The sequence below is a fragment of the Chiloscyllium plagiosum genome, unplaced genomic scaffold, assembly GCF_037043375.1.
Source record: "Chiloscyllium plagiosum isolate Xiang-an unplaced genomic scaffold, Cpla_swu_hap1 HiC_scaffold_18, whole genome shotgun sequence".
Taxonomy (NCBI): Eukaryota; Metazoa; Chordata; class Chondrichthyes; order Orectolobiformes; family Hemiscylliidae; genus Chiloscyllium; species Chiloscyllium plagiosum.
In genome coordinates, this window is record NW_028270156.1 from 69137105 (window position 1) to 69160047 (window position 22943).

The window sequence follows — 22943 nt, forward strand, 5'->3', positions numbered from 1 at the left end:
CCACACAAAGGCAGACTTGCTGATCTTTGAGGGGCCCTATTTTCTCCCTAGTTACCCTTTTGTCCTTAATGTATTTATAAAATCCTTTTGATTCCCCTGAATCTTATTTGCCAAAACTATCTCATGTCCCCTTTTGCCCTCCTGATTTCCCTCTTAAGTATACTCCTACTGCCTTTATACTCTTCTAAGGATTCACTCGATCTATCCTGTCTATACCTGACATAGTCTTCCTTCTTTTTCTTGACCAGAATCTCAATTTCTCTTGTCATCCAGCATTCCCTACACTAACCAGCCTTTCTTTTCACCCTAACAGGAATATATTGTCTCTGGACTTTCATCATCTCATTTTTGAAGGCTTTCCATTTTCCAGCCGTCCCTTTACCTGCAAACATCTCCCCCACAATCAAATTTTGAAAGTTCTTGCCTAATACCGTCAAAATTGGCCTTTCTCCAATTTAGAACTTCAACTTTTAAATTCTGTTTATGCTTTTCCATCAGTATTTTAAAACAATAGAATTATGGCCCCGAAGTGCTCCCCCACTGAGACCTCAGTCATCTGCCTTATTTCCCAAGAGTAGGTCAAGTTTTGCACTTTCTCTCTTAGGTCCATCCACATACTGAATCAGAAAATTGTCTTGTACACACTTAAGAAATTCCTCTCCATCTAAACCTTTAACACTATGGCAGTCCCAGTCTATGTTTGGAAATTTAAAATCCCCTACAATAGCTACCCTATTATTCTTACAGATAACCGAGATCTCCTTACAAATTTGTTTCTCAATTTCCCTCTGACTATTAGGGGGTGTCTCAAGTACAATCCCAATAAGGTAATCATAACTTGCTTATTTCTCAGTTCCACCCAAATAACTTTCCCGGACGTATTTCCAGGAGTATCCTCCCTAAATACAGCCGTAATGATAGCCCCTATGACTAACACCACTCCCCCTCCTCTCCTGACCCCTTTTCTATCCTTCCTATAGGATCGACACCCTGGAACATTAAGCGGCCAGTCCTGTCCATCCCTGAGTCATATTTCTGTAATTGTTATTATATCCTAATCCCATGTTCCTAACCATGCCCTGAGTTCATCTGCCTTCCCTGTTAGGCCTCTTGCATTGAAGTAAATGCAGTTTAATTTACCTTGCTCTCTGTTTTGTCCCTGCCTGCCCTGACTGTCTGACTCACTCCTTTTACCAACAGTACCAGTCTCAGATTGATCTCTTTCCTCACTATCTCCCTGGATCCCACACCCCCACCGTACTAGGTTAAATCCTCCCGAGCAGTTCTAGCAAATTTCCCTGCCAGTTTATTAGTCCCCTTACAATTCAGGTACAATCTATCCTTCTTGTACAGGTCAATTCTACCCCAGAAGAGATTCCAATGATGCAAAAATGTGAACAGTTCTCCCCTGCACCAGCTCCTCAGCCATGCATTCATCTGCTCTGTCCTCTTATTTCTACCCTCAGTAGCTCTTAGCGGCAGGACTAATCCAAATATTACTACCCTCGAGGACCTCCTTTTTAAATTCCCACCTAACCTCCTCTCTTTTCCCTGCAGAATCTCATCCTTTTTCTTTCCTAAGTTGTTAGTTCCAATGTGTACAACGATCTCGTGTTGGTCCCACTCCCCTTTGAGAATATTCTGCACCCTCTCTGAGATACCCTTGATCCTGGCACCAGCGAGGCAACACACCATTCTGATGTCTCGATGTTGGCCACAGAAACATCAGTCTGTGCCTCTGACTAGAGAGTCCCCTATCAAAATCGATCACTCAGAACCTGACCCCTCATTACATTACAGTCTGTCTCAGTACCAGAAATTTGATTGTTTGTGCTACGTTCCCCTCAGAATCTATCACCCCCTACATTTTCTAAACCAGCATACTTGTTGAGATAGGGACAGCCACAGGAGACTCCAGCACTACCTGCCCCTCTCTCCTACCTTTTCTGGAGGTAACCCATCACCTGATTGTTTCTGCGGTTTTTCTCCCCTCCTATATAACTTGCATCCAACACAACCCCTCGTTCCAGTAAATTCCTCATTGCCTCTAACTGCCGCTCCAACCGATAGGATTCGCAACCAAACACACTTACTTCAGACATAACCATCAGTAGCTTGGAAACACTTCCCAATCTCCCACATTTGACAGGAAGACCTTAGCACTCTACAAAAGGCCATCTTTGCACCATAAAAATCCACAGAAAATAGCACAGTCTTACTGCTCTAAAAAAACACGGCTCCAGGCTAACTTAGTACCTATGTTTTATATTTTTAAACTTTAATAAAGAGACAGATCTCAATATAACATATAACCAACAAGAACCTACCCTTCTCACTATTAAAAAAGATAGCAAGGTTATACTTAAAAACCATGCACTTATCTGTTCCTGTGCTGTGAACACTCCCACACAAGTTCCTCCAAGATCAGCTGTGAATTTTGTTGCTGTTAATTTTTCTTTAGAAGCCAAGAAGTTATGTCTGGTGGCCAGGATTGGATGCAGATATAGCTGCTTTGGTAGGACATTGTCCAGATTGCCAACAAGAACAAAATTACCATCAGCAGTTCCCCCACATTCGTGGGAATGGTCAGGCAAACCCTGGATTCAGTTGCACATCGACTATGCACGTTCTTTCATGGGTTTGACGTTTTTAGTCATTGTGAATGCCCGCTCAAAGTGGCTGGACACACAGAGAGTTCATTTGTCAAACGGAAGGATGATGATAGTCACAGGCTCATGGAAGTGCTGGTCACAGACATTGGGGCCATTGTTTGCCAGCATGGAATTGGAGAATTTCATAAAGTCGAATGCTATTTGACGTATAAGGACAGCTCCATCCCATCCATCATCTCAACGGTCTGGCATAAAGAGCAGTCCAAACGTTGAAGGCATGCTTAAAGAAATAGCCTACAGTGTCTTTAGAAACCAAATTGAGCGAGTTCCTTTTTACTTGTAAGACCACCCCCTCATGCAACTACAGGGATAGCTCCAGCAGAGTTGCGAATGGGGAAAAGACTCCGCACCAGGTTAAATCTGATCTTCCTGAACCTGGGGGAGGGGGAAATGGCATCAGGAACGCCATACGGGACACAAGACTCCAGAGAGACTGTTCAGTGGGATGAAGCTTGATGTAGGAACCATGGGAATGGCCCTGTATAGCCGATTAGAGGTCAGGTCCAGTGATGTAAAAAGCACATGGACCATATGAAAGCTGCAAATTTGCAAACATTGTGAGAGCAAAGCATGCCCAGCTCCTTGACAGCCTCTCTGTCTGTTCCAGAACCTGTGGGTTCTCCCCCTCCATCAAATGTTGAAGATATCTTGGAATCGGAGATGGACATGGCAGATGTAGCTGCCATGACACTTTTGCCTCCTGACAAAGAGAATGAATTTCTTCCAAGACACTCCGGCCACAACAGGCAGGCCACCATCCAGTACACTCCACCTGTATCTGAGGCAGCCTTGAAGGACCCTGACCCAGTGCTAAAATACCCCAGGAATTGCTACAAAAAAGAACTGTCGTACGTCCGCGGACTCGGAGGAAGAGGACTGTCATGATTGTAACGAGGTCAGCCCTGATTGGGTCTGTTAATCTGGTCAAATCAGGGAGACCTGTTCGGAGTGTCAGACATCCTGTTCACTCGGAGAGCTAGTAATGAGGGAACTGGATCAGTCTTAAGGTCATAATTCAGACAGGCAGGTGTTGGACTGGGGTGTACAAAGTTAAAAATTGCACAACCCCAGGTTATAGTCCAACAGGCTTATTTGGAAGCACTAGCTTTCAGAATGCTGCTGATGCAAGAGCAGCACTCCGAAAGCTAGTGCTTCCAAATAAACCTGTTGGACTATAGCCTAGTGTTGTGTGATTTTTTTTTCTAACTTGGGCGGCACGGTGGCACAGACTGAGTGTGTGGAGTTTGCACATTGTCCCCAGGCGGCACGGTGGCACAGACTGACTGTGTGGAGTTTGCACATTGTCCCCAGGTCTGCGTGGGTTTTCTCCGGGTGCTCCGGTTTCCTCCCACAATCCAAAAATGTGCAGGTTAGGTGAATTGGCCATGCTAAATTGCCTGTAGTTTTAGGTGAAGGGGGAAATGTAGGGGAATGGATCTGGGTGGGTTGCGCTTCAGAGGGTCGGTGTGGACTTGTTGGGCCGAGGGGCCTGTTTCCACACTGTAAGTAATCTAAAAATCTAATCTAAATGAAAGGTGACTTGGTGAAGGCATACTGCCTTCTGTGGAGTTATTTCAACATGATCCTCTCATGATGCTTTTGAGAAAGGATATCAAGTATTCAACTCAATTCAAAATCAAACCTGGAGCATTCACTGAGAAGACTAATCATTGCAAGGCACCTCATCAGAAAAACAAACGTTTCGCTGCATCTGCCACTGATCTCAACAATGAAATCATCAAACTCCTGAGTTTTGTCACCTGACATTGAGGGAAGGATGTTGATTGGATGGATGTAGAAATATGGATGAACTTCAACATTTCAATGAACAAGACTGGGAGGGCTGGGGGAAGCTCAGTGAAAACGGACGACAAATGGCATGAAAATAAAACCAGTGGCAATATTCAAGCGCAAAATCTCACGACAGAGGAGTTTCAGAAAGGGGTTATCGTCCATGGTCACCTGCAGGAATGAAGGCAGTTGCAAAAAAAAAACGCGTGGGAGAAGCGTGGCATTTGAGACCAACGACTGCTTTTTATGTAAAGAAGAATGTTCAACTGGGCCTTGTTCAAAACCTCATCTTGCTGAGTTCAACCAACACCAACATTGCCTTTATTCCTGATGCCCCCCCCCCGAGTAACAATGTTTCTCAGTCTGACAGTAAGAACAATGATTAGTTATGGAATGAGTCACTGGGACTATCAGAGCTGGCCATAATCATTATGAACAAAGTGCAGAAGATGCATGTGATAATGTTAAACAAGCGACATGAATTGTTCAGTGATTCAGATAACGATCAGAGTAAGTTGAAGGTATTCAACGTGACATTTAACTCATGGTGGTATAAATTTATATTGTATATCAGTTGACTAATTAATATTAATTTTTAAAAGTTTTTTTTTACTTTTTCTATTGCAATAGTTGTTTGGGCCCAAATTAAACTATTTTAGTCCTCCCAAACATTACTCATGTGAAAGCTGGCCCCTTGACTTTGGCCTAAAAGATTGGTCTCAGAAATTTGACTTTTACGCAAGTATATACCAGTGTTAAAAGTGATCTGGTCATTTTGGCTGCATTACCGTTTCTTCACTGGCTTCCACACTTTGGTGAGACAGTTACCATTATGCAGTGTGTTACGCCTCCCACTGGCCAGCTGTGGTAAGCACAGCTTCACACCACCACACTCTGGACAGTGCTGGTTATTAGGGCTTGTCAGTGCTCCACCAGCCAGTTTTACTGAGTGTAACTTCACGCAACACATACCTGAACAACACACAAACACTTGCTTTCCCAGTCACTTATTTCTGACCATCCCCAATTCCCCCTTACTGTTTATTCACAATGATATCCAACTCTCTCCCCACCCTCTGTCTCTGAGAGTGTCAGGGCCATTTGTTCTAACGAGAAGCATGGTATAACGTTGGATTCATCGCTCAGGGGTGCAGGGCAGCAACTTCAAAATTGACAGATAACGTGGTTCTGTGAAGAGGACTGTGACACACTTCAGAGGGGCACAGATAAGCTAGTGGAATGATAGGGGTCATTGAGTCATAGAGATGTACAGCATGGAAACAGACCCTTCGGTCCAACCTGTCCATGTCGACCAGATATCCCAACCCAATCGAGGCTCACCTGCCAGCACCCGGCCCATATCCCTCCAAACCCTTCCTATTCATATAACCATTCAAATGCCTATTAAATGTTGCAATTGTACCAGCCTCCACCACATCCTCTGGCAGCTCATTCCATACACATACCACCCTCTGAGTGTAAAAGTTGCCCCTTAGGTCTCTTTTATATCTTTTCCCTCTCACCATAAACCTATGCCCTCTAGTTCTGGACTCCCCGATCCCAGGGAAAAGACTTTGTCTACTTATCCTATCCATGCCCCTCATAATTTTGTAAACCTCTATAAATTCACCCCTCAGCCTCCGATGCTCCAGGGAAAACAGCCCCAGCCTGTTCAGCCTCTCCCTGTAACTCAGATCCTCCAACACTGGCAACATCCTTGTAAATCTTTCCTGAACCTTTTCAAGTTTCACAACATCTTTCCGATAGGAAGGAGATTAGAATTGCATGCAATATTCCAACAGTGGCCTAACCAATGTCCTGTACAGCTGCAACATGACCTCCCAACTCCTGCACTCAGTATTCTGACCAATAAAGGAAAGCATACCAAACGCCTTCTTCACTATCCTATCTACCTGCGACTCCACTTTCAAGGAGCTATGAACCTGCACTCAAAGGTCTCTTTGTTAGCAACACTCCCTAGGACCTTACCATTAAGTATATAAGTCCTGCTAAGATTTGCTTTCCCAAAATGCAGCACCTCGCATTTATCTGAATTAAACTCCATCTGCCACTTCTCAGCCCATTGGCCCATCTGGTCCAGATCCTGTTGTAATTTGAGGTATCCCTCTTCACTGTCCACTACACCTCCAATTTTGGTGTCATCTGCAAACTTACTAACTGTACCTCTTGTGCTCGCATCCAAATCATTTATGTAAATGTCAAAATGTAGAGGGCCCAGCACCGATCCTTGTGGCACTCCACTGGTCACAGGCCTCCAGTCTGGCTAGTTCTCCCTGTATTCCATGAGATCTAACCTTACTAATCAGTCTCCCATGGGGAACCTTGTCAAACGCCTTACTAAAGTCATATAGATCACATCTACTGCTCTGCCCTCATCAATCTTCTTTGTTACTTCTTCAAAAAACTCAATCAAGTTTGTGAGATATGATTTCCCACGCACAAAGCCATGTTGACTCTCCCAAATCAGTCCTTGCCTTTCCAAATACATGTACATCCTGTCCCTCAGGATTCCCTCCAACAACTTGCCCACCACCGATGTCAGGCTCACTGGTCTATAGTTCCCTGGCTTGTCTTTACTGCCCTTCTTAAACAGTGGCACCATGTTTGCCAACCTCCAGTCTTCCGGCACCTCACCTGTGACTATCGATGATACAAATATCTCAGCAAGAGGCCCATCAATCACTTCTCTAGCTTCCCACAGAGTTCTCAGGTATACCTGATCAGGTCCTGGGGACTTATCCACCTTTAACCATTTCAAGACATCCAGCACTTCCTCCTCTGTAATGTGGACATTTTGCAAGATGTCACCATCTATTTCCCTACAGTCTATATCTTCCATATCATTTGTGTGGGAACGTGTCAGATCAAGTTTAATGCAGAGAAGTATGAAGGGCTATATTTGGTCAGGAAGAATGAAGAGAAGAGATATAAACTAAAGGATGCAATTCTAAATGGGGTACAAGGGTTGAGGAACCAGGGTATATGTGTGCAAATTGTTGAAAGAGGCATGGCTGGTGGAGAAAGTGTTTCGTAGAGCACATGGTACCCTGAGCTCGATAAATAGAGGCACAGAGACTTTAGCTAGGACTACTCCCCTAAGATTTTGAGATGTGGATGCTTGTGCTTGCCATATAAGCTGCAGGTACACAGTGCCGCTGTGAGATTGAGGTAACACACAGACATCCAGCAAGGTAGCCACACCCTTGACTGAGGACTGTGACGCAGCAAGACAAACCGCCGTGCTGTTGTGTTACTGTGCTAATAGGGAAGGCAGGGATGTTATGTGGATCAGGTGCTCCCTCAGTGCAGGTTTGTACTTCCTGAGCATCCTGCAAGTGGATGGTGGAGGTGCCATGAGGAACCTGAAGGGTTGTCAAATATCAGATGCCAATGTCTGTGGATAAGGCGGGTGTGTGTGAGGCTGGTATCCACGCTCTGAGGTATTATGGAATGGTGACCAAGATGGAGGCTCTTTGTAGCCAGTGGTGAGCTTAACTCACCAATTGGATCTCCCTGTTGAGAATTCTTGCCTGCTTTATTTGCAGTGAGTGAAAGGATAGGATGCTGTCTATTGATGAAGTGAAAGTAGTAGTTAATATATTTATACGTAAGCCCTTTTAGGCAACTCACCATTGCTGCTTCTGGAGAATCTCGCCTCAACCCCAAAACTAAGTTTAAAAAAAAATCAGCTATTTGTTCCCACTGTCGAGATAGGCCTTACTGGACTTCTCACGTGATTCCGCCACATTCCTCACTGTAAGCCATGTCATTCAGGCTTCTGTAAGATTTCCCACACTTTAAGACCTGGGATATTAAAATAAAATTGGCACTTGGAGTTCATGACCCTTTACATATTCCTACCCTGTGTGAAAATATGGAAATGTGAATTATCAAGTGATGTTCATTTCAATTTAAGATTGTATACTCAGAAGTGAGATTTTCTTTTAAATCCAATCATTTTCTAAGTTAAACATGTTTGTGCTGACTTATTTTGACTCAAAAGAATTACTGTGAAATAATGAAAGATACCAAAGAGTTTGTTTCACAAAAGATAAATATTTCAGCCTTGAAGCCCAAGAGATACATCTGCCAGTCTATCGGGTAGGAATTCAATCTGAACTTTATAAAATGTTTTTCTTTAATCGGATGACAGTTTTAAAAACTCATTTTTACTTAATACAGTTTAAATCAAAGATCCACCTTCTGTCTGACCAGAACAGATTGGAACAGAAGTAGGCCATTCAGCCCATCAAGTTTATTTTGACATTCAATGACATCATTACTGATCGCTAATCCTCTACTCCACTTCCCTGCCTTTTCTCTATTACTCTTGATATCTTTGCTGATTAAAAACCTGTCTATTCAGTCTTGAATATACTTAATGACCCAACCTCTATATCCCTCTGTAGTGAAGAATTCCATAGCTTCACTACCCTTGGAAAGAAATAATTCCTTTTCATCTCTGTATTGAATGGGCAACAACCAACTCTGAGATGATGCCTTCTGGTCCTAGACTCTCTCTCAAGGAGAAAGAACCTTTCCGCATCTACCCTGTCAAGCCCCCTAAAAATCTTATATATTTCAGTAATGTCTTCTCTAATTCTTCTCAACACCAATGAGCCATTCCTGAAGAAGGGCTTATGCCCGAAACGTCGATTCTCCTGTTCCCTGGATGCTGCCTGACCTGCTGCGCTTTTCCAGCAACACATTTCCAGCTCTGATCTCCAGCATCTGCAGACCTCACTTTCTCACCAATGAGCATAGGTCCAACCTACTCAACCTTTCCTCACAAGAAAAACTTCCTTGGCTGGGATCAATCTACTGAACCTTCTCCAGACCAATACCAATATATCGTTCCTTAGATAAGGGAACCAAACTACTCCCTTCACCATCTGTGGTCTAACTAGTGCCATTTTAGCAAGATTTTCCTGATTTTGTACTCCATTCTCTTTGAAATAAAGGCCAACTTTCTATTTGCCTTCTCTATTACCTGCTGAACATGAGTGCAAGCGTTTTCACGCACTGCGACCCCCAAATCTCTCAGTGCTGCAACTTTCTGCAGTCTTAAATAATATTCAACACTCTGTTCTTACTCCCAAAGTTCTTAATTTTTCACCTTGTATTCCGTCTGCCACTTTTTTGGCCACTCACTTAACCTTTCTATATCCCTGTCTAGAATCTTTGTGTCAAAATCATTTCTTGACTTCATGTTTATTTTTGTGTCATCTGCAAACTTGGTGATAGTACATTCACTTCCCTCATCCAATTTTATGAATACATATTGTAAATGACTGTGGCTCCACAACTGATCCCTGTATCTCTCCATGAATTATAGGTTGCCATCCTAGAAAAGTCCCCTCTAACCCGACACTCTGTTTTCCCTTAGTTAGCCAATCCTCTATCCATGCTAATATACTACTTCCAAGTAGTTTCATGTGTAGAACATTATTGAACACCTTTTGGAAATCCAAATATGTTACATCCTTTGATTCTCCTTTATCTTTCTTGTCTATCTGCTTGTTACCTCCTCAAAGAGACTCTAATAAACTTGTCAGATACGACTGCCCCTTCGTGAAGCCATTACCGACTCTGCTTGATTATATTGTCTATTTCTAAATGCTCCATTATTACAGTCTTTATAACAGACTCTAAATGACATACGTTAAATTAACTAGTCTATTCTTGCTTTTCCTTTTTGAATAAGTGTGTTACATTGGAAGCTTTCCAAGTCTCTGAGACGTTTCTAAAATCTAAGGATTCTTGGAAGATTGCTGTCAGTGCTTCTAATATATCTCTACAGCTACTTTAAAATCCCAGGATTCAATCCACCAGGTTCAGGGAACATGTAAGCCTTTAGCCCCATTAATTTCTCTAATATTTTTTCTCTAGTGCTAGTTTTTGTATTTATTTCCACTCTTTAACCAGTTAATTATTTTATACTTCTGCAATGCTATTAGTGTCTCGTCCATGAAGACTGATGCTCAGCATTTATTTAACTATTCTGCAGTTTTCTGGTTCCTTGTTTCTATTTACCCCATCTTATTTTCTAAGGGGCATATGTTCCAATAATGCAATGACCTAATGATATTACCATCACAAGATATTTATCCAGAAACCCAGGTGATGTTCTGGGGATGTAGGGTTGAATCCCACCACAGCAGATGATGGAATTGGAATTCAATAATAATCTGGGATTAAGAGCCTAATGGTGACCAGGAAGCCATTGCTGATTGTCAGAAAAAAAGCATCTGTTTTGCTAATGTCGTTTAGAGAAGGAAATCTGCCATCCTTACCTGGTGTGGCCTACGTATGATTCCTGACCCATAGAAATGAACCAGGGATCTGGGTTTGATTCCGGTCTCGAGCAACTGTCTGTGAGGAATTTGCATGTTCTCCCCGTATCTGCATGGGTTTCCGCCGGGTGCTCTGGTTTCTTCCCAGTCTAACGATGTGTGGGTTAGGTGAATTGGCCATGCCAAAATTGGCCATGTAGTGTCCAGGGATGCACAGGCTAGGTGGGTTAGCCATGGAATATGCAGGGTTACAGGGATAGGGTGGAGGGGTAGGTCTGTGTCGGATGTTTTTAGGAGGGTTGGTGTGTGCTTGATGGGCTGAATGGCCTGTTTTCACACTGTAGAGATTCTGTGATTGACTCTTATTGCCCATCCCTTATTGCCCAGAGGTCAGTTGAATGCTGGTCCAGCCAGTGATGCCCACATCCCATGAATGAATACAAAAACTCTTCCATTTTATATATTAAAGAAGCTCTTACTGTCCATTTTCACATTTGAGATTAAGCAGCAAACATCAGAGATTGAAAAATCAGTTTGAGAAAAATGCTGAAAGATTTGTGAACAATTGGATTTTAATCTAAAATGCTGTCTTACCTGATGAAAATATTTCCCTTTGAAGTTGTGAATGCTACTAATGCTTTCAGGATTTTATTTTGCAAGTTTGGAAAATTACCTGAATTTGAGAGAAAAGTTTTAAACTGGAGTTTGGTAATTTTTAGTTAGGAAAGGGCTTTTCTGTAAAATATGTGAAGTGGCACTGTTGTGTGGATATGGAAATGTTTTGATCACTCGACTTGTAAAATATTTGCAGATGTCAACCCTTTCCACTGACAGCATTTTTTTTTTGAGTTCACTACACAATATTTTTCATGTTCAACATTAATGTACATCTTGAATAAAGTTTCTAAAGTGTCAGATTTTATTGAACAACTTAACCCTTGGGAAAATCACAATAGTATTCTTGTTATTTTTCTTTAAGCGGGTGACGGTGGTTTCTAGATCTCTGTGAATACTAATTGCGAGAGATTCAGCAGCTTTACAAATTTAAGAATATATTTGCATTCATCAGAAGTCACTGTATGTTGACTAATTGAACTAAAGCCTTTGTCTTTTCAAGACTTGACTTTAATACATTTGTTAGTTTCCAAGACTAAGTACTCAAGGAGGCAAGAGATGGAACTTACCTCTACATTTGCTGTGAGAACCTTTGTCTCTGGTGTAAAAATATGCTGTCAAACTAACAATCCTGGACATCCTTATTTCTGAAATGAAAACTGATCAAGGAAGTTGATTTAAGTTGTTATTTCATCAAAGGCCACTGGTGGGAAGGAGTCCAGATGAATATCAAAAGGGAAAACTCCTTCTGCGGATCTGGTAGGTAGTGGAGGGATTAAAATTGAACGTTGGCAAATCCAATCTGCTATTTGGATTTGACGAATATTGAATGATAAAGTATCAGGCACCACTTAGCTTTCTGGGGGGAATGTAAAAAATAGCAAACTTAAAAAGCGATCAGCAAGTTTTAATAACTTGGAGCATATGGGATTTTTTTTTAAAATTATCAAAAATATTATGATAAATTTCCAGTAATACTATGAGAATATATTATTGGACAGTCAATTTCTTCCAGGGTTCACGAATCAGATAGAATGGGAACGAATGAGAAGTGCCCAGTCAGCATACATAATTGACATCACAAAAATCACACCACTAAATGGGCATTGGAAAAATCACAAGTGCATTGACATAGAATATATCAATTTGGAACCAATGTTTATTCTAGTCTTTTCTTGGTGATGTTTGTACACTCCCCTGTGAACCTTTGTATGAGAACCTTTTGATAGCCTGTTTATTTTTTGAGATATCAGAACTATGCAGGAGAGTTTTGTTTGTTCATTTATGGGACATGGGCATCGCTAGCTGGGCCTGCATTCCGTGCTCATTCATGTTGCCCTGGAGAAGGTCATGTGAGCTGCTTTCTTGAACCACTGCAGAACATGTGCTGTAAATAAACCCAAAAGCCATTAGGGAGGGGATTCCAGCATTTTGACCCAATGACATTGAAGGAATGGAGATATAAAACCAAGATTAGCTTGTATGACATGCCAAGCGTGGCATGATGTTGAAGTATTGGAATGAGCTAACAGATTTTTTATGTAAAGGAAGTAACATGCGGTTATGTATTATGAATGTGGACCGAAGTTTAAGTCTCAGATATGCTCAGCCAATTGACAACAGCATGGCATGAAATGATTAACATGACCCGTAGAGTAAGACAAAACTTTACATTATCAAGGCATACTCACAAATTCATTGAAAAGTGAATTTAAAATCATCAGGATAGAATTGAACAGATTAACACTTGCCACTGTGAGTAATATTAACGTAAAGTGTGGTATCAAATTTAGAGTAATATGTACAATTTTAATGATGACAGCCTTGTAGCAGAGAAAGACAGAAATTTAACACATAGATTCATAGAGAAGTACAGCACAGAAACAGACCCTTCGGTCCAACTCATCCATGCCGGCCAGATATCCCAACCCAATCTAGTCCCACCTGCCAGCACCCGGCCCATATCCCTCCAAATCCTTCCTATTCATATACCTATCCAAATGCCTCTTAAATGTTGCAATTGTACCAGCCTCCACCACTTTCTCTGGCAGCTCATTCCATACAAATACCACCCTCTGGGTGAAAATGTTGCCCTTTATGTCTCTTTTATATCTTTCCCCTCTCACCCTAAACCTATGCCCTCTAGTTCTAGACTCCCTCACCCCAGGGAAAAGACTTTGTCTATTTATCCTATCCATGCCCCTCATAATTTTATCAACCTCAGCCTCCGATGTCCCAGGGAAAACAGCCCTAGCCTGTTCAACCTCTCCCTATAGCTCAAATCCTCCAACCCTGGCAACATGCTTGTAAATCTTTTCTGAACCTTTTCAAGTTTCACAACATCTTTCCAATAGGAGAGAGACCAGAATTGCATGCAATATTCCAACAGTAGCCTAACCAATGTCCTGTACAGCTGCAACATGACCTCCCAACTCCTGCACTCAATACTCTGACCAATAAAGGAAAGCATACCAAACGCCTTCTTCACTATCCTATCTACCTACAACTCCACTTTCAAGGAGCTATGAACCTGCACTCCAAGGTCTCTTTGTTCAGCAACACTCCCTAGGACCTTACCATTAAGTGCATAAGTCCTGCTAAGATTTGTTTTCCCAAAATGCAGCACCTCACATTTATCTGAATTAAACTCCATCTGCCACTTCTCAGCCCATTGGCCCATCTGATCAAGATCCCAGTGTAATCTGAGGTAACCTTCTTTGCTGACAAACAGGCAGAAAACTAGCCACCAGGATACATGAACATCAACTAGCCACAAAACGACATGACCTTTTCTCACTAATATCCTTACATACAGATGAAGAAGGATACCACTTCAAGTGGGACAACATATCCATCCTCAGACAAGCCAAAAAGAGACACGCACGAGAATTCCTAAAAGCATGGCATTCCAACCGAAAATCTATCAACAAACACATTAACTTGGACCCGATTTACCACCCCTTGAGAAAAAGAACAGGAAATGACATCACCATAGGAAATGGCATCGCCACAGGAAATGACATCACCAACGCAAAGAAACCCAAACATATAAATACAAAGCAGGAATCAGCAGCAATGCTTCATTTGGAGGCTCACTGAAGATGTTATGTAGTATGCTGACAAAATGTCTGAACATGATCTTTACAGCTCAGCGAGCAAACCTACATCCATAAACTCAACCTGAGCTACAAAGCTTCTCAAAACTCACATTCCCCTTTTATTAAAAAAAACACATGCATTATTTTTAGTTACCCAAGTTGTATCTTTTTAGTTACCCAAGTTGTATCTTTTTAGTTACCCAAGTTGTATCTTTTTAGTTACCCAAGTTGCCAACTATAAACATCACTGTTCTCATGCCTTAGCAGTCTGTTATTTCCTTCAGTCTCTGCTTATGTACACCACATAGTCCTTAAATCATGCCTGTCTCTTAATGGCCCAGCTAGGTCAGTCAGTAGAGCTGAAACTTTATTGCTGGAACAGCACAGCAGGTCAGGCAGCATCCAGGGAACAGGAGATTCGACGTTTCGGGCACAGGCCCTTCTTCAGGAATGAGCAGAGAGTGTTCAGCAGGAGAAGATAAAAGGTAGGGAGGAGGGACTTGGAGGAGGGGCGTTGGAAATGTGATAGGTGGAAAGAGGTCAAGGTGAGGGTGATAGGTCGGAGTAGGATGGAGGCGGAGAGGTCAAGAAGAAGACTGCAGGTCAGGAAGGCGGTGCTGGGCTGGAGGGATCCGGCTGAGACAAGGTGGGGGGAGGGGGGATGAAGAAACTGGTGAAGTCCAAGTTCATCCCCTGCGGTTGGAGGGTTCCCAGTCGGAAGATAAGACGCTCCTCCTCCGACCGTCGGGTTGTTGTGGTTTGGCGGTGGATGAGTCCAATGACCTGCATATCCTCGGTGGAGTGGGAGGGGGAGTTGAAATGCTGTGCTACAGGTTGGTTGGGTTGGTTCGTCCGGGTGGCCCAGAGGTGCTCTCTGAATCGCTCCGCAAGTAGGCGGCCTGTTTCCCCAATATAGAGGAGGCCACACCGGCTGCAGCGGATGCAGTAGATGATGTGGGTGGAGGTGCAGGTGAATCTGTGGCGGATATGGAAGTTTCCTTTGGGGCCTTGGAGAGAAGTGAGGGGGGAGGTGTGGGCGCAAGTGTTGCACCTCCTGCGGTTGCAAGGGAAGGTGCAGGGAGTGGAGGTTGGGTCGGTGGGGGGTGTGGATCTGACAAGGGAGTCGCGGAGGGAGTGGTCTCTACGGAAAGCTGATAGGGGAGGGGAGGGAAATATATCCTTGGTGCTGGGGTCTGTTTGGAGGTGGCGGAAGTGACGGCGGATGATGCGCTGTACATGGAGATTGGTGGGGTGGTAGGTGAGGACCAGTGGGGTTCTGTCCTGGTGGCGGTTGGAGGGGCGGGGCTCAAGGGCGGAGGAGCGGGAAGTGGAGGAGATGCGGTGGAGGGCACCGTCGACCACGTCGGGGGGGAATTTGCGGTCCTTGAAGAAGGAGGCCATCTGTGTTGTACGTATTTTGAACTAGTCCTCCTGGGAGCAGATGCGGCGGAGACGAAGGAATTGGGAGAATGGGATGGCGTTTTTACAGGGGGCAGGATGGGAGGAGGTGTAGTCCAGGTAGCTGTGGGAGTCGGTTGGTTTGTAGTAGATGTCCGTGTTGATTCGGTCGCCCGGCACCTTCCCTTGCAACCGCAGGAGGTGCAACACTTGCGCCCACACCTCCCCCCTCACTTCTCTCCAAGGCCCCAAAGGAAACTTCCATATCCGCCACAGATTCACCTGCACCTCCACCCACATCATCTACTGCATCCGCTGCAGCCGGTGTGGCCTCCTCTATATTGGGGAAACAGGCCGCCTACTTGCGGAGCGATTCAGAGAGCACCTCTGGGCCACCCGGACGAACTAACCCAACCAACCTGTGGCACAGCATTTCAACTCCCCCTCCCACTCCACCGAGGATATGCAGGTCATTGGACTCATCCACCGCCAAACCACAACAACCCGACGGTCGGAGGAGGAGCGTCTTATCTTCCGACTGGGAACCCTCCAACCGCAGGGGATGAACTTGGACTTCACCAGTTTCTTCATCCCCCCTCCCCCCACCTTGTCTCAGCCGGATCCCTCCAGCCCGGCACCGCCTTCCTGACCTGCAGTCTTCTTCTTGACCTCTCCGCCTCCATCCTACTCCGACCTATCACCCTCACCTTGACCTCTTTCCACCTATCACATTTCCAACGCCCCTCCTCCAAGTCCCTCCTCCCTACCTTTTATCTTCTCCTGCTGAACACTCTCTGCTCATTCCTGAAGAAGGGCCTGTGCCCGAAACGTCGAATCTCCTGTTCCCTGGATGCTGCCTGACCTGCTGTGCTGTTCCAGCAATAAAGTTTCAACTTTGATCTCCAGCATCTGCAGACCTCACTTTCTCCAGTCAGTAGAGCTTCTTGATTTACAGAGTTGTAAGTTTGAACCCCAAATTGGGTGACTGATTTTTTGAAAATGGGATTAGATTTGTAAGATAACCAATGCTGACCTGATGGACCAAAGGGCCTTTTGCTAGGGTATAGATCTCTATGACTCTATGCGTATATGTGTTGTCATTGTTTATCTGGGTGATGTCGTTTCATGATGTTGTATTCCTGTGCCATTTGTTGTTGCTGTGGTTGCAGTTTCCATTATTGGGTTGCTGGTGTTCCTCTGGGTCTGATAGTTGGCGTGTGTTGTCTGTAGGTAGTGGCCTACCTAATCAGCTGCCTACAGTTAAGGAACGGATGCTACTGCAGTTCATGGTATCTCTGGATGTTCTTTCTACTGTGTATCATTGAGGTGATAACTGCTCTATGCTAGTCTCTTACTTTATCAGGAGCTCTGCTCTTGACAGCAAGTCTGTAATATATGTCTGCTTCCCTGTCTTGTATGTCACATCGAGATGATATCTCTATAACCAGAGTATAACGCTTTGCAGACACTTGGGAGGAGACAGTAGCAGCTTGAGGAAAATGTGGGAAGTGTGGAAACTTTGAGGAAAGTAGCTTGTGGTTGGATTTGACTGCCACTTTATCTCATTTGGGGAGGTATTGATGAAAATGTTCACGCACTAAGACAGTAGCCAGACATTCTTTCTTCATCTGAGTGTATCAACTTTCAATTTGTGTTAGTACCCAGTATACAAATGCAACCAATTGTCCTTGCTGCATTAGTAAACATTTCAAGTCCTATCTTATTGCATCACAATACAGGGTGACTTCATCATTTATTTTGTACACATTTCAGCACTGAAGTTGTTCTCACTAGTTGCTTGAATTTAGTAAATGCTGCTTCTTGTTCTCTGCACCAATACCACTCTGTGTCCCTGGGTACAAGTTGGCATAATGTTTCACACTCCAGCAACAAATTGTGCAAGAATCTTGCAAATAATTGATAAGTCCAAGAAATCACTTCACTGTAATACATCTGCTGGCTGCTGCATTGTTGCTAAGGCTCTCAACTTTTGAGACACACACAAAGACACTACGTAGCATACGTATTTGACTTTAGGCATCTTTAATTATATTTTTTTCCTTGTTCAACTTAAGGTTCTGTCAAGCATTCACATTAGCATTTGGTCTTGGCCAACAATGGCTTCTTCCACAGTGTCTCCACATCCACAAACTTGAAATCATCCGCTATAGCTTTCACTAAAAAAAAAATCACTGACTGTCTCATGTTGTCAGTGTTGATACTCTTCTGGAACAGTGGAAATACGTTTACTTGTGCAAATTCACAGGTTTCTGCAAGCTGAGTTATCAATGGTCGCTGTTTCACTTTATTCCCTTGTAGTTAAAATGTATCATTCACATTAAACTGAGCATGTCTTTTAAAATTTCTGCTCTGCCATTTTTCTGCTCAACAGAGAGATTTAGGGAGGGCTGTATTTTTGACAGTCTCTTTCCAACAGTGACACAAATGTAGCGACTTGTACTTGTGCTGCTTATTAGTTGCAAATGCAAATTCAAACTATATCCTCCTCAAATCTATTCATACATTCATTCACAGACAGCACAGGCAGACTGATAAGACAGTCTTTGAGTTTTATTGACCTTCCCTCCATCATAGTGGGGATGTTCACCAGTAATTGAACAATGTTCAGCACAATTCACAACTCCTCAAATACTGAAGCAGTCCATCCTCAAATGCAGCAGAATCTAACCATTGCCCCTTGGTGTTTAATGCCATCACTGTCGCTATTAACATCCTTGGAGTTATCATTGACAAGAAAACGATCCAGATTTTTAAAATATAAAACTCAAAGGAAGGTGGAACTGTGTGGTCATTTAATGGTTATATAGGAGCATATAACTTTGCTATAAGTTGGATTTTGATACCTGTAAGAAGCGCTTGCGAAGTTTGTTGTTTCTGCAAAAATCATAAGGCTAAGTCATGGGGCAGGGGTATATGTTAAACTAGATATGCTTGCAAGCAGTTACAAGTAGCTGCATCTTGCTTCTGCAAAAATCGCAAGGCGGAATCGTGAGGGTGTATTCCAAGAAATAACTAACTGAAAAGGGAGGTGGTCGACTGGTAGAAACAGATGTATTGACATGACCGTTGCAATTGTCACGCACATAGGGAGTTAGTCTGAACAAGATAACCAAATAAGACCCTGTGTTGCATCAGCAAAAGTAACAAGACCCAGCTATCAAGGGGGAGAGTTGCACGCCATAGACAGATGTGGTAAGCCAATTAGATTAGCAGAAGTAAGAGGGGAGTACCAAGAGACTCAACTGAACTGTATAAATTGTAATGTAACCTCCTGATCTGGTGGTGCCTCCTTTATGGTCACCCAGCTTGCAAGACCGTATGAATAAAGACTGCTTCAGAATTTGACTCAGACTGAAATTATTGAACAGTGAGCTTCGTTTCTCACAATACCTTTACAAGATACAATTAATCCAGATTTCTTTGAACTGAAAGCAACTGCCCAACAACAGGTCAATGATGAAGCAGCTGAAGATGTTTGGGCCTAAGACACTATTCTGAGTAATCCCTGCAGAAATGTCCTGGAGCTGAAATGACTGACCTCCAACAGTTGCAACCATCTTCCTTTGTCCCACGTATGATGCTAACCAGCCGAGAGTTTTCCTTCTAATTCCTGTTGACTCCATTTTTCTTTAGGTTCCTTGATGCCACACATGGTCAAATTTTTAATGTCACTGTCACCTCAACATCAGAATTCAGCTCTTTTATCCATGGTTGGACCAAGACTGTAATGAGGTCATAGAATCATAGAGCCGTAGAGCTGTTCAGCATGGAAACAGACCCTTTGGTCCAACTCGTCCATGCCAGCCAGATACTCTAGTCCCATTTGCCAGCACTTGGCCCATATCCTTTTAAACCCTTCCTATTCATACACCCATCCAAAAGCCTTTTTAATGTTGCAATTGTACCAGCCTCCACCATTTCCTTTGGCAGCTCATTCCATACAGGCATCACCCTCTGCATGAAAAAGTTGCCCCTTAGGTCCCTTTTCAATTTTTTCCCCTCTCATCTCCACCCCAGGGAAAAGACCTTGTTTGTTTACCCTATCCATACCCCTCATGATTTTATAAACCTCTATAAGGTCACCCCTCAGCCTCCGGTTCTCCAGGGAAAAACAGCCCCAGCCTATTCAGCCTCTCCCTGTAGCTCAAATTGTCCAACCCTGGCAAACCCTTTCAAGTTTCACGACATCCTTCCAATAGGTCTGGAGTAGAGTGGCCCTGACAGAACCCAAAGTGGGCATCGGTGAATAGGTGCCACTGGATAGTGCTGTTGATGATCCCTCCAACACTTGGTTGATCATCGAGGAAGAACTGATATGGTACCAATCGTATGGGCTGAATTTGTCTAATCTGCATTGGACATGCAGGGGCAATTTTTCACATTGTACTGAATAGCTTGGATAGGGCTGCAGCTAGTTCTGGAGCACATGTCTTCGATACTATTAGTACAATGTTGTCAAGGCCCCTAGCCTTTTCAGTATCCAATGCCTTCAGTGAATCAAATGAGATGAAGAGTTTTCTCTGTGGTACTGGGGACCTCAGGAGACTGGGGTCGATCATCCACTTGGCACATCAGGGCTGAAGATGTTTACAAATACTTCAAACATTGATGTGCTGGACTTCCTCAATATTGAGGATGGGGATATCTGTGGAGCTTCACCTCCACAGATTGTTCATTGTTTATATGAATATCCATCACCAGTCACTTGATGTGGCAGGACTGCAGAGCTTAGATCTGGTTATTGACATGATTGGATTTTTCCAAATTCATTCCAAATGTCAGCCTGATAAAAGAACATTGTAACTTTCCAATCTCTACGTCCACCCTTTATAAGTTGATTTGCGTCCCCAGCCCCGTTACCAATTATTATCCTCTCTCCAAATTAGCATGCTGGCTCTAATGCCCAAAATTGACTTCCCCAACTTACCCCATATTGCAGAGATAATCTCAGTGAACAGACTCCCTAGACTAACCATGGCTGACCTCCCTGACTGACTTGGAAGGACAGCCCCATTTGATGACTGACCAGAATCTAACTAATGTTTGTGCAGCTCCCTGACTGACTTACCACTACTGCCTGACTGGTTGCAAGGGATCTGAAGGACCCCGGCCTATGCCTGGACTGTGAGGACAAGGAACGTTGACCCTAACCTGCCCAAATGCCAGACTGACCATGGCCAAGCCATTGGAATGATATTTTTCGCTAACTGTGCCAGCATCCGCTGACTAAAGATAGTGCCCCTGGACTCAACTGAAGACAGTTTGCTTTCGCCTTTCAGACATGACCATTTGTCTGAGGCACACACAGTGTGTTTGCTACATAAGCCGCAAGTGTGACATTGATGTAGGATGGTGCAGTAAGACAGCATGTCCGCCCCCTTGACTGATTGTTGCTGGCAAACATGACAAACTTCCAGGTTTTGAATCTGTGCTAAAAGACAAGACAGAGGTACTGCAACCCTGTAAGTTCTGAATGAAGCAGGAATGGGCATAAAAGCAAGGCAACAAAAAGCAAGGCAGAAATCTTGAGCATCCAAGTAGTCGCAAAGTAAATGAGCATTAAGAATGCAAGATATTCTGGCTGGTTCGGGGGCTCCTGGGAGGAGGAATCCCGTATAAATATGGGTTTTGTTATGACTTTACATAAATTTATTTTGAATATGTATCTCGTTATTTGTTTACTTATTTATTTTCTTTTCTCCTTTGTTAATTGTTAGTAATGTATGAAAACCTATTTTATGCTTTGGTAGTTTGTAGAACAGATTAGTAGTTAGTTTTTTTTATTTTATATTGGTGCTGTTATTGTATTGTAAAGTGGAATACACTATTTTGTACTATTGTTGAAATTTTGTAAAAAATCTCAAAAATCTTCTTTTTCAATAAAAATATCTGTATAAAAAAAAATGCAAGATAAGAGCCTGACAATGCGCTCTGTGTTGATGCATTAGATCAGGGGGTGGGGAACCTGAGGCCTTCTAAGCCATTGTGTGTGGCCTTTTGAATGAATCCAAATTTTGCAGAACAAATCTTTTATTTTTTATTAATATGTTTTCTTTCATCCTTTATTATTTTTATTTTAATCTGAAAATGAATGTATCTAAAATACCAAAGAGTAAAAGAAAATTCAATGAAGTAATCCTCACAGACTGGCTGCCACAATTAAAAAATTGGTAAGTCATAAGGGCTATTTCGACACCTGCTATGTTCATGATTTAGCTATAATGCGACTCTAGAAGTACATAGTAGTTAGATTTTTACAAAATAATGTGAACTTTGAAGAATATGTAATTGAAGTTTCTTGGATGCGGCGTTATTAGATTACAACTAACATAATGTGGCCTTCCAACATGAAAAGGTTCCCCACCTCTGCATTAGATGGATGCCTAGGCCTGTGTGAAAAGCAGTCTGGCAGCAGCATTGCAATATAATATGTCAGTGAGCTTTGAAGTGCAACATTTAAGTGCTGAATTGCATTAGAGGTGAGTCTGAAATGTGTCATGATGGTGTGGTGCAGCTAATCCTTGTCTGACACCAATTTCCTTGTGTGACAAATGCAGGCAGTTGCCCTGTGATGCTGGGGAATTCTAAACAAGGGTGGAGGTCCACAGAAGACACAATGAATTGCAACTGTTAGACTTTCATGTCCGGAATTGTTGCCATCTAGTTTCCCTCCACTGCCTTGGAAAATTGCAAACTGCCTGTAAACTAAATGAGATTAGGTGATAATTAAGGTTGACTTTAACCTCAAGATCAGTTAACACTTCCAGTAGGTGTTTAACTTCACAGCTGAGAATATTGGCAAAAGTAAATCACTGGTGTACTGGACAAAGCAGTCTGGTTGGGAGAAACTCTCTAAGCCCTGAGTCAACCTTTGATGAAAGATCAAAGGTGAGTTATGGAATCCCTGATGGAGGCAGGTCCAATTATTCTAAGTACCCTGAAACGTAAAGACAAATTTAAACTGACACTTTGGGGCCAGTGGGACAGACTAGAAACTATTACAAATGTCTGGGATCATTGGCATCTGGCACCAG